Source organism: Labeo rohita, chromosome 20 (assembly GCF_022985175.1).
Source record: "Labeo rohita strain BAU-BD-2019 chromosome 20, IGBB_LRoh.1.0, whole genome shotgun sequence".
NCBI classification, from domain to species: Eukaryota; Metazoa; Chordata; class Actinopteri; order Cypriniformes; family Cyprinidae; genus Labeo; species Labeo rohita.
The window spans coordinates 30,938,045-30,951,445 of record NC_066888.1 but is presented as its reverse complement, the minus strand read 5'-3'; the positions used below and the strand labels follow the sequence as shown (position 1 = coordinate 30,951,445).

Genomic DNA, 13,401 nt, shown 5'->3' with positions numbered 1-13,401 from the left:
TATTATATTATATTATATTATATTATATTATATTATATTATATTAAATGTCATGAGGTAACACGAGTATATCAAATATTAATTTAAAAATGATATATTTAAAAATATAATACAATAGAATAGAATGTATGTCATGAGGTGACCTGAGGAGATGCAATTTCTATTGTAAAAAATGTTAAATATTCAAAACATATAATAATACTATAATTCAAAAACATAAATGTTTATTATGTTATATTAGTCATGAGGTGACAAATATTCATTTAAAAATTATATAATTAAAAATGTAATGTAATGTAATACAATACAATATAATATAATATAATATAATACAATATAATACAATACAATATAATATAATAGACCTGTCAATCCCAGTGGTTTTTGGGCCAAATAACCTGGTAAATGAATATAGTTTGCTAGTTTACATAAACAAATAATAAGCACATTCATGATCATAATTAATAACTAATGACTGTAGAAACTGCCGGCCATTCACTTTACAAGCTGCATAACCAAAGAATAAATGAATAAATTAAATTTTAATTACTAAATTAAAATGTAAATCATTTTTTTTAATTAAAATCACATTTATATAATTATATTAAACAACATATAATAATACATTTTAAATTAAATAATATTTAATTTATTTTCTTTGATAATCTAACTTGTTTACTTTATTTGCACTATTATTTGAATTTTATTTTGTGGTGCTTTGCCAGTGCAAATGCAGTTTTAGTCATGCCAATAAAAGCACACTAAATTGAATTGAAATGGAGAGAGAGTGGAAAAAAAAGGGAAAGAGAGAGAGAGAGATGTGGGGGGGGGGGAAGAAAAGTGTGTGTGAGAGAGAGAGAGAGAGAGAGAGAGAGAGAGGGAGAGAGAGCACAAGCATTCGGGAACGAGGTGAATTGCATCGTGATTTCATCCGAGCGCAGCTGCGAGACACGCTGGAATCCAAACGGGCTTTTTCTATGTGCAAACATTTGTTTCTGAGGCTTTTCCTCTCGCTATCATCCTCGTGCAGCGCATCAGTGTTTTCTGTCTCACCACATGAGTTGGATTTTAATACTGTGAAGCCTCATGGAATCAGACGCCGGACGGGTTTGGTCTCCTGCTGGATTAAAAGCATTGTTCAGTCAGATGAGCGGCGCAGACAGACACTGAGAGCTGAGGTAAGATGACCAATGACACCACTCATCTGTGCACACAACCTCTCAGCTTTCATTAATCACACAACGTGTCTATAACTAGTAGTTTGTGCTCGGCATGTCACTGAACTAACTAAAAGTACGAGTATACCACAGTGGCTCTCAATTGGTCTTGTTTCAGGACTCAGGTTTTAGATCTACATCAGGTGATGACCAAAAGTGTTTGGTTAGTTCAAAATTTAAATTTTGCATTTTTGCTTGCATTTTCATGATTTGCATGCAAAGATAAACATATTTTTACATGCATTTTCTCAAAGAATGAAAGCATTTTTAAAAATTAAAAAAAAATAAAATAATAATAATAATGTAAAACATGAAATGAAACTTGAATGAAAAAAATGTAAAAAAAAAAAAAAAAAAAAAAAAAAAAAAGATTTTTAAAATAAATGAAAATGCATGCAAAAACATTTTTGCATGCATTTTCTGAAAGAACAAAAAATTAAAATGCATAGATGTTTAAAAAAAATTAAACATGAAAATGCATGCATAAATATGCATTATCTGCATGCATTTTCTGAAAGAACAAAAACATGAAAATGCACAGATGTTTAAAAATAAAACAATAAACATGAAAATGCAAAAAGTATTAAAATAACACAAAACAGCTGAAAACAGCATTAATTTAAAATTTTGTGCATGCATAAGTGTAATTTTCCAGAAAAAACACACAACACACAGCAAGCCAGAAATTATATTAGTATTCACAATATTTATAAGTGCCAGATTAATTTGCACCAAAATATCAGAAAAGACATGCATTTCTTTCTTTCTTTTTTTTTTTTTTTTAATGTCATAACTATGCATCGTTTACATTGCACGTTGCATTTTATTTTTTGCATCTATGATAATTTTTTTTCCCCTGCTATCTGTGACCCACTATATCAAACTCAGAACTGCGACCCACCAGTTGAGATCCAGCGCTCTGAGAGACCATTCCTATGTTTTTCCTCATGTTTAGTGGTGTGTGTGGTCATTCCTGGTCTGTAGACGCTGCGGTAGTTTGTTGCTGCTGGCTTCTTAAGTTTATTACACACATATACGCAGCAGCGGCCCTGGAAGCCTCTCAGAGTACTTTATGATATTACGCAGCCCAGCGTTTGATTTATGAATCCTCAGTGCCGTGGAAACCACTGAGCTGCTGCTTCTCTGGGGAATGACCCCGTTCACCAACACGCATTCAAAGTGGTAAAAAGTTGCTTCAGAGAGGATCTGTGATGGGTTTGTTTCTTTTGAGGAGTACGAGACTGGAAAAGCAAAGGGGAAAGACCTTCGTTAGTTTATTCAGCATAAGCATGCTGACAGGAGAGGTGTTTTCTTGTTTTCTCTTGGCAGGATCTCATCTGCAAACTACACGGTCAAAAGAATGTGGACTTCCGCTTTTTAATTAATTGGCTATTCCACTAATTCCAATCGTACATCATTGCTACACCATTCTAGAGACTTCTTTGCTTCCAATTGCATTGCAGTAGTCCTTTTTTATTTGGGTTTCTGACTCTGGTGGGTTGAGCTTTTCTGACCTGCACAAACCCAGACAAGAAGACTCACTGAATCCTATTGATGAAGTGGAAGAGTGGGCAGACCCCAGATCGACCGTCTGACCTCACTGATGCTCTTGTGCCTTGTTGAACATTTAATTTCAAAAGCATTAATCCCTCCTTTTGCTGCTACTGTACAATAGCTTCATCTCGCCTGAGAAGGTTTTACACTGGATGTTGGAACATGGATGCCAGAATCTGGTCCCATTTTGACACAAAAAAAGCATCAGTGAGCCGGATTTAATCCATCTGTTATACAACAGGCAAATTTTGGGTTATGCAAAGAAAAAAAAAAACAATTGCAAATAAAGTGTGTATATATATATATATATATATATATATATGTACATTTGACTAATATAACAATGTAAATCATGTAGTTACACTAAATATATATATATATATTTATATGCATATATGTATAACTTCAAATTCAAGGATCTTTCAAGGACTTTCCAGGTCCAATAACATTAAATTCAAGGACTTAATGTGGGGATACATTTCAAGTGAGAGCAAGGTTACCTCATGTTTTCATGTGTCAAACAAAACTATGCAAAAAAGCATTTTTTTTTTTGTTTTTTGTTTTGGCCATATGACAGAGATCTGACAAAGTAGCCCCCAAAGGAGCGCAATGACCATATCCCATATCAAAACTCAAAATATTTCATTTTCATACCTAAAATGTATATTTTACAGTTACCTTTGTGCAGATTGATCATAAACACAGCTAAAAGGCTTCCTAAAAGTGGTCATTACAAAATTGAACATTGCACAGTTTTATCAAAGGTAGAATGCAATATTTCAAACATTTAACCCACAGAAAAAAAAAAAAAAAACAGTGCAAAAAAAAAAAAACGCAGACTTGGCAACCCTGCATCCAACACAAGCTGCAGGAATCAGATTTAACTGATCATGTGTCAAGACAAGAGTAAGGAGACATGACTGACAAATCATGCTGGAGGATTTGCTGCTCAGCAGATAATGTGCTTATATCTGATCTTGTAAGATGTGCTCCCTTTATACAGGATGCGTGTGATCAAGAAATTGAAAGTGAAAGTGAATAGCCACTCATTCAAAAGATATTTAAATACTCCACAATCTGCATACGAGAGCGGCTCCCTGAGGAGATTTAGAAATCCCGGCAGGACGCATTTTTTTAGCTCCAAAAAGAGGACATGTCCAGGGAAAAGAGGATGTATGATCAAGCAAGCTAGTATGCATAGGCCACAAAGTGTCGACGAAATAACACATTAGCGGATTGGAGGGAATAATATGGAATTTTTTCAGAAAAAAATTCTTTCACAAAATAAATTCAAGCACTTTCAAGGACCTGTATGTTTATTTTTTAAAAACTTTCCAGGGCCTTTTTTTTTTTTTTTTTTTTTTTTTTTTCAAATTCACAAACTTTCAAGGATTTCAAGCACCCATGGGAATATATTCATATATATAGATAGATAGATAGATAGATAGATAGTAGGGATGGGACGATAAATTTGCAATGCAATGCAAATCGAGAAATGATTCAGCATCGATTCGAGATCTTCCGAACACATCGCAATTCTTTTTCAAATCGATTCTGAACTTAGTTTTGAACAGCAGATGGCACTGCTTGCTTTAGAAACAGCTGTGCTCTGCTTGTTGCAAAATCCTTACACACACTTGAACCTAAAATAATTATTTATACAATTTGAAAAGGTTGAAGCGAATTACAAGGGTGTTTACAGTGGGCTGTGTTTACAATAATCTCACATCATAAAAGCATTCTGAGCCGAGGTGAAATTACATGACTCGATTTATTAAGTTCTCTTCAGCACTCTTTTTCATGAGCATTTGAGTGTGCGGATAAAAACTAGATTAAAGCGCCATCTGCTGTTAAAATCTAAGCTCAGAGCATTCGGAAGATCTCAGAATCAATCCACGAATCGATGCATTGTCCCATCCCTAATAGACAGATAGATAGATAGATAGAATTCAGTAAGACAAGGTGCATAAACTGCAATGGAAATGCATAACTAAAGGAATCCCTAGATTGGAAAATACTAAACAATCTGCTCACATGATCGGCTACACATTCTAAAGCAGTAATCCAAAGTAATGTATTAAATTTAATTAAAAAAATCATTTCTATTTTGCAACAATTTACTCTCAATTGATGATTTTGTTCTTTTGAGATGAAAAGATGGAAATGCTACTTTGTTCAAAGATATTTTCCATGTTGAATTTGCAACTTGCATGGCTCCAATTAAACCCAAACTGGTTCAGGTCTGGGTTTTTTCTGTGCAGGTTTTTTTCTGCCATCAGAGTCAGAAAATCATTTTATATAGAGCTCACAATAGGACACTGAAAATAAGAGAGAGACTGTCGACAAACGGTTGCTACGAAGTTGAAAGCACACAATTCTCTAGCATGTCATTACGTCCAATTGTGGCTCGCAAGCAAACGGAGCTGCGATCCGTCACACGGGCAGGTCACATTACCAGAGATACTGACTCGAATCTAAGTTGGTTTAGCTGGTCTATCATCTTGTTCTGTTGAAATGGCTTTCCTTACTGCCAAAAAACATAATAAAATCAGCTGTAGGAAGACCAGAGTCTTTCCTCATGTCTGACTGGCACAGAAATTAAAAAAGAAATCAAATGGAAGTGAAATAAACTGATCTTAGAGATTGCTTTTTTTTTTTACCAGAAATATTCAAACTCATTTTATTTGGGATTGTATGCTAATGAGACTGTTTTGCACATAAAACAAAGTGATTTTATCCCTGAGGATGAATTGTGCCTTTTCCAGCTTCTCCAAATTGAAAGGAAATAAAGTGTACAAATTGCCCCATGAACGAAGCAGTTCCACGACAGAATAGATGATTTTCTCGCAGCTCAGTTTAAATAGGTTTCGGCAGTTTTTTCTGCGTAAATGTTTCCTCTATTTATAGAGTGCGATGTGTGTGACAGATACATTCTGAATCTCTTTTATCAACGTTATTGACACTGGCGAGTCCCACTGGTGGTTTATCTCTAGGCCGATAATTGAATGGCTCTATTATGTGTTTGTTTATGGGCCGCTCGCAGAGGAAAAGCCTTTTGTGTGTTCAGATATGACACCCTGTGATAATACTGCTTGAATGGTAATGAATTCATCTCTAATATAAAAAGCTAAGATCTACAAATACTGACAAAACACACATAAAGAGATAATACAGAAGCCAAAATTTCATTTATTTATTTTCAAATTCTATTTTTTTCTGTTTGAATTTTTCTGGAATTTCAGTAATCAAGAAGCATGTCTATTTAATTTAAATTATGAAACAATTTATTAAAAGTATAAGCAAAATTCCATTCGAGTTTTTTTATTTTTATTATTTATATTATTAAAATTTTTCTTGACTCCATTTAAGTGGTAAATGAATTTCATTATTTAAACGGCATGTCTAATTAATTGAAAACATGAAACTTACACAATTTAGCAATAATTTATTAAAAGTATGAAATGTTTTATTTTTTCCCCCCAAATGCCATTTGACTTTTTCAATTCAGTTTTTTTTAATTATTATTTTAATTTTTCCTGACATTTTAGTGGTAAATAAATTTCAATATTTAAACGGCATGTCTAATTAATTGAAAACATGAAACTTACACAATTTAGCAATAATTTATTAAAAGTATGAAATTTTAGCCCCCAAATTCCATTTGATTTTTTTCTCGATTTTAGTGGTTAAATAAATTTCAATATTTAAAAAGCATGGTTAATTAATTGCCATAATAATATGTACACAATTTAACAACCATTTATTAAAAGTTTAACCAAAAAATAAATAAATAAATAAATAGGCCACTGATTTTTTTTAATCAAATTTCATTTTATTTATACCAAACATAATTCATTCATTTGTTGTGGCACTAATAGACTAATTTTATTTTATTTATTTATTTTATTTTTTTTACTTTATTTTACTTATTTCCCCCACAGTTATGCAAAACAGTTTACTCTTTAGATTAAAATTGAGATTATTCCTTAAAGTTTTAAAAAATTATTTTATTAGTAGTAGTGTTATTATTGCCTTGAGACATACATTCTACTGTACAATAATATTTTCAAGTTAAACCAAACATTTATTTTGACATGCAATACATTCACATGCAAAACACACAAGACATGCAGGAATCATATTTAGATTTTTTATAGTTTAATACTCCCTACACTAGTCCAAACCACGGTTTGACTTTAGTTTACTGACCTACTTTAGATCTAATCATCTATAATTCGACAAATTCCATGACATTCCGTGTTATACGGTAAATTCCATTTTTATAAACTGGTTCCGCAATTCTGTCCCTTTTTTCCCCAGGAATCATGCACCATATGCATGTGTCATGCTCTTAATGCAGGCGGCTCAAAAAGTGAGATATTTTTTCCCTCATGAGTAAAAGCCAGAAGATACATGGAGGCACATAGGAGCTCATTTTATCTGATGGTATCAGACAGAAACCATCCCTAGTGCTGTTTTACAGCAGTGGACCGAAAATGGGTCACAACCCAGCAGTCACACGGGGTTTGTGACCCATTTTAGTGGCAGACAGCAGGGAAAAAATTGTTCTAAATGAAAATGTAACCATAGTTAAAACCATAGTTAGTAAAATAAATAAACTTATCAACTTCTAAAGAGAAGAAAAAACACTTCATATATCTGTTGCAGCTGATGTCACAGACCAACTCCAGTCAAATTTCAACAGGTGGTGATGTGTCTATATCCTAAACAAAACCACACAAAGTTAAAAAAATAATAATAAAAATTGCCAAATCAAAAAACAAAAAAGAAAGAAAAAATAAAAGAGAAAAGTAAACAAAAAAAAATCAACTAATAAATAAATATAAAAAATGTAAATAAATAAATAAAAAACAAAAAAAAACACACAGTAAATAAGTGAAAAATTAAACAAAAATACAAGAAAAGAAAAGAATAAAATAAGTGAAAAATATAAAAAGTGAATGAATGAAAACACAAACAAACAAACTAATCAAATACACATAGCAGTTTATGCATTTAGAAAATGTAGTTCCCTATTCCGTCTATGTCTTGATAATCATTTTGAATATTGTTGATTCACGGTAATGTTAAACTTAAATGTTTGATTTTTTACGTTTTCAGGGTTTTTTTCCCCTTTATACGATAAACCAGCCTAAAGTAGTACTGTGTTGGGTTGCCAAATAATGTGAGTCCTAAATCAAAAGCAGTGACTGCAGTGGAATCGGCTGCTGGCTGGGATGTAGAGACATGTGCAGAATCGCTCATAACGGATTCCAATCTGGCAACATCCTCGCGTCTGTCACCGCCTGCGGCGAGTCCAGCATGAGGTCGCTAATGCAGCGGCCTCTTGATTAGCTGCTCAAACAAGCTGGAAATGCTCTTCCTGTAGACCAGCAGAGTAAAGCAGCAGACTGACCATGAGTCTGTATTGACAGAAAAGATCCATACAGCTCAACGATTCCTTAAAGTCACGTGTGCACTCGCTGCCTCAAACAATGTAGCCGTGTTCGTTCAATCAAACTTTAACGTGCACTAGTGAAACGCCGAAGCATGTTGTGACATTCAGAGAATAATCATCACAATATATCATTGCTATAATGAAGGATACTACAAGTTACTTTGGTTAGGAAAACAACTTGCAATATGATAAATGATGCCAATGTTCAATAAACTGAAAAGATTAATCATCACAATAAACAAATGTTCTGCCAAGTAATATGGTTCATTAGTTTTACTATTTATGGTTGACATGCAACGCAGTAAATGAATGTGCGATCATATTCACAGGCTCGCCCAATCAGAATTCAGAGTCAGATGAGTTTTATAAATGAGAGAGAATATACAGCCGCTCATTAAAACCAAATAACGACAGAGGGAGCTGGAACTACAAAACAGAGCGAATGTGCCCCTTATCATAAGTCTGTTTGACAAACAAATCAGAAATGGACATAATATAAACTCCAATAATATTTTAATATTTAAAAACAGTGCGGAGCAACAAAATGAAATAAATAAAAATAAAAATCCATGATATTGATAACAAACCTTTTAATTTCCAATATTTAGCCTACATCTAGTCGATCAGGTGAGTAACGCTGTGACATCTACAACACAAACTTTTGCACATGTGATGCTTACTATTTAATTTTAATAAAAATTAATCAGATTTACAAACAAAAAAAAAACCTGAGAAGAAACCAAATGCCTCCACTACAAACTGCCAAAATAAAAGTTAAAGCATGGAGAAATATAGTAAAATATTTTACTATTGTATAGCAAAATGTACTTCTCATAGTAATAATACATAATATTTATTTTTAAGAAATTTATTTTATTTTTCATTCAAATAAATAGTTTATATAGTATACAAGTTCTGTGTGCTGCAATATTTCTTTTTTTGTAAATTAATTTACTGAATATGTATTTGAATATTCTAATTTAATTACATTTTAATTTTTTTAATATTTAAGAATTTCAATAGACACCATTAAATCTAGTGTTATAGTAATTTCGAGATATGATTATTATTTTGGTTAATATTTTAAATCACTTTTATTTTTATTTATTTATTTTTTTTTTGTAATTTTGTTGTTTTTTGTAATGTTTAGTAGTTTTTGTGTCTATATAGCTATTTTTTATTTCAGTTTTACTTATTTTAGAATATTAAACTAAACTAAATGCCACTGGGAAATTTTGCTTCAGAAACTAGCTGAAATACAAGAGGTTTAATTAAATATATTTTAACAGTTATTTTATTTCAAGTAAAAAATGCTCACTTTTAGTTTTAGTCAACTAAAATAACCCTGATTAAATACAGAGGGGAAAAAACCCACACAAAACACAGAATTTAAAGGTAACTTAATCTGTGAAGTCTAATTAAACATAATGTTTACATTAATTTTTGTGGTGTAACAAACATTTGGAATTAAATTAATATAGTGATAAATACTGACATCAACTAATACAGAAAAAAAAAATGATATTTTTTCCATATCACCCTAGGAAATCATCTACCTGAAAAAAAGCACTGAAAATTGCAGTTTAGTGTCATTACATAAAAATATCTGACCATAGAATGTCACACATTCCAGAGAGCCATAACTGATGCCCTTCAGCACAATCTAAGAGTCTGCAAGTATCTCTCATGCTAAAGCAGCAAGACGCTGCTATTCAGGTGAGAGTAGAGTTAGTAGAGCGTGCAGATCAGTGTGTCATCCACGTGTGAATCCAGCACATCTGATCTGGAACTCTTATGGGCAGCGGAGCGCTGCATCTCTGCCAGCATAGCAGGATGTCCTCCAGGTCTGCTGGCTCTTCTGCGGGCACAAATACTGCAGAACCCCACCGAGATGACGGCACCTGCTTTCAGAGAGTCAAAACAGGGTTCCAATCTGTGAGAAGGTTCTACAGTGACCTAAATCTGCTTATGTGCATTAAAAGATTAGAAGCAGCCCTGCTGGCGGAGCATGATAACTGCTGCTTGGTGCATCCGTCACAGCGCCTGCCAATCCTGCACCTGCACTAAACCCACTTCCAGAGTCACACGCATGAGCCATTTCGAGGTCAAGACATCTGGACTCGTATAACGACTACCTGACCCACTCAATTAGAGTGATCTTCCTCCTCTCAATACAATAGTAAACAACTCTACTACAGTCTGGTTTTGTTGCACATCCATTTGAGTCGGTAGAGAGTGGTGTGATGTGGCTGTGGGATGGAAACTTGAAGGCTGTGGGCTTAAATCCCATAAGGAGTGACCCATAAGCCATAACTACTGGCTGTTGCATAACACTGCATTTAGCCTCAGGTCACTTCAGAAGAACTGCACTTATTACTGTACTGAAAGTAACTTTATATACAAGCTTTTACTAAATTACTAGATCTATTTAAACAACCACCCACAACACTCTAAAAACCACATAACAAAGCCCTAAAAACCCTCAGAATGCCCTAACAAAAAAACCCACAACATCCTAAGAACAACACTGCCCAACACCTACAAATACAAGTGCAGTTATATTTTGTTCTTTTCTCTAACATTTGCTTCATTGCATTATTTAAACTACCTTAACAAGCAACCACAACACCCTAACCACCGCAACACCTTAAATACCACCCAAAATACTGTACCCTAAAAAGCACCCACAACACCCTAAAAAAAAAAAAATCTAAAAATTATGTACAATACTCTAACAACCACCCACAATGTCCTTAAAACCATGTACAAACATCCACAAAACTCTAATAACACATACAACATCTTATTCTAAAAACCAACCACAATGCTCTAAAACACTCATAACACCCGCTCTAAAAACCTAGCACAGTGCCCTAACAATCAACCACAATATCTTACCCTAAAAAAACAAAAAAAAATCCTCTACAAACACCCCAATGACTGCCCATAAAACCGTACCCTAAAACAACCCATAATGTCACAACAAACTAAAAATCACCCCAATGGCCCATCAACCACTCGCAACACCCAAAAACACCCACAATACCCCAAATACCACCCAAAATACCATGCCCTAAAAACCACCGAACATGCGCTAAACCACAACACTCTAAAAAAACAACCACAATGCCCTAAAAGCACTCACAACACCCTACCCAAAAAAACTACCTAAAAACTTCCTTAAAAACTAATCACAACACCCTAAAAATAGCCCACAATGCCCTAAAACCACCCAAAATACCATACCCTAAAAAAACAACCACAATGCCCTAAAAACACTTACAACACCCTACCCTAAAAACCACCCACAATGCCCTATTAACCACCCACAAAACCAAAAAAAAAACACCCTAAATACACCCCAAAATACCATATCCTAAAAACCACCCAACACCCTAAAAACCAACCACAATGCCCTAAACCAAAACACCCTAAAAAATACAATGCCCTAAAATACTCACAACCTACCCTAAAAACCACCCACAAGACCCTAAAAAACACAATGCCCTAAACCACAACACACACAATGCCCTAAAAACAACCCAACCCTGTATAAATCAACCCACAACGCCCTAAAAACTAATCACAACACCATAAAAACATGTACAAAACCTTAACAACCACCCACAACATGTCAAGTCCCCATATAAATAGCACTTTATAAAATATGAGTGATTGTTTTAAAGCGAGTAGCAACCACTTTTGAGACCCTATAACAACCACCCAAAACACCCTACCCTAACAACAACCACCCACAACATCCTAAAAGCCACCAACAAAGTTGTACAAATCTGCTTATATATAGAAGACTTAGCATTTTAATTTGAGGACACTGGCAAAGAAACTCAATAATCAGCCAGGAAAGTACACGGAAGAAAACAAGAATAAATAAACAGGTTGCATTAATTCAAGAAGCCAGAGCGGAGCAAGATAATAGAGCGGAATGAAATCACATCAGTCCTGCTGCTGGCACTGAGATAATGCCGTTCACTGGCAGCGGTCAGACGGGATACAGAGCAGCAGAGCGTCCCACTCTCCCCCACTGTATTGACCCACCGCATTAAGAGCGATAGCCAGGCCGGGAGGGAAAACATCCCACTCCAATAAGGCTGTTTTCTGCTTCTGTATGTGTGTGTTGTATAATGAATGTGCTTAATTACTGTGTGTGTGTGTGTGTGTGTGTGTGCTCTGAATTTCACCTTGCTGTGGCCTGTAATGGCTGTGTGAAGGTTGGTTTGTGCTCATGATTTGTGCTGAACCCGCTCTCTCTCTCTCTCTAAATACATTTTTCTTCATCACAGACGCCTGAATCCAGTTTTCTATATTTAGAGGTGTTTGTTAAGTCAAGCATCACTACTACTGATTATATTTAGAGTTAATGACTTGAACAAACCACTGAGCATTAAGATTTAGAGAGTCTCCCAAAAGCATTTGGGCTACAGACATGTATGATTCCTCAATTAAATAGCAGATAGCACTTATACTATATTCTATACAGTATTTAAAATAAATGTAAAAAATAAAAACTAAAATAAAGTAAATTTAGGAATCACATTATAATGCATAACACGAAAAACATATTTAAACAGTAATAATAAATTAGTGTTTCCAAAAATTGAAAAAACTAAAATTACAGTAAAAATATGGGAAAATAAGCATGCACAATACCGATAAAAATATTAAATATTAAATGTTAATATTTTATAAGAACCTAAATGTTCTTATTGTTAAAACAAAAACTATTAAAAATAGTTTTCGCTAATTGAAATAGAGGTGAAATAAATGATCAATATAAGATGAAAATCTAGAAATGCTGACTTGGCAACAAACTAAAACGAATAAGCTGAAGTGCTAAAATTACTAAAAACAAATGGAAATAAAACAAATAAAGCTAAACGGAAATAATAACCATAATGACAAATAAATGTTTTTGCCAGATTATTTTTAAATAAAAACAAAAATGCCAAAAAAAATTGCTAAAAATAAAATTAAAATGAAAAATCAAAATAAAAGCAATTTCATGCATCATAAATATATAAATATATAAATAATACTTAACACAAACACTGTCTGATAAATTATATATATGCAACCGCATAGCAATACGGAGGTGACTTTTGCACAGCAAAACACCACTGGCATTTTCTTTAGACAGCGTGTTAAAAAAAAAAAA

The 13,401-nt window shown here is 33.6% G+C and overlaps 1 protein-coding gene across 1 annotated transcript in view; it reads left to right on the top strand.

The window, feature by feature from the left end:
• Positions 1 to 914: 914 nt before the first annotated feature.
• Positions 915 to 13,401, top strand: part of tmem121ab (transmembrane protein 121Ab) — a 48,027-nt gene continuing 35,540 nt past the window's right edge. The window contains exon 1 of the mRNA XM_051138526.1: positions 915 to 1,177. The gene's annotated coding sequence lies outside the window, so the exon portion shown is untranslated. The remainder of the gene's footprint in view (positions 1,178 to 13,401) is intronic.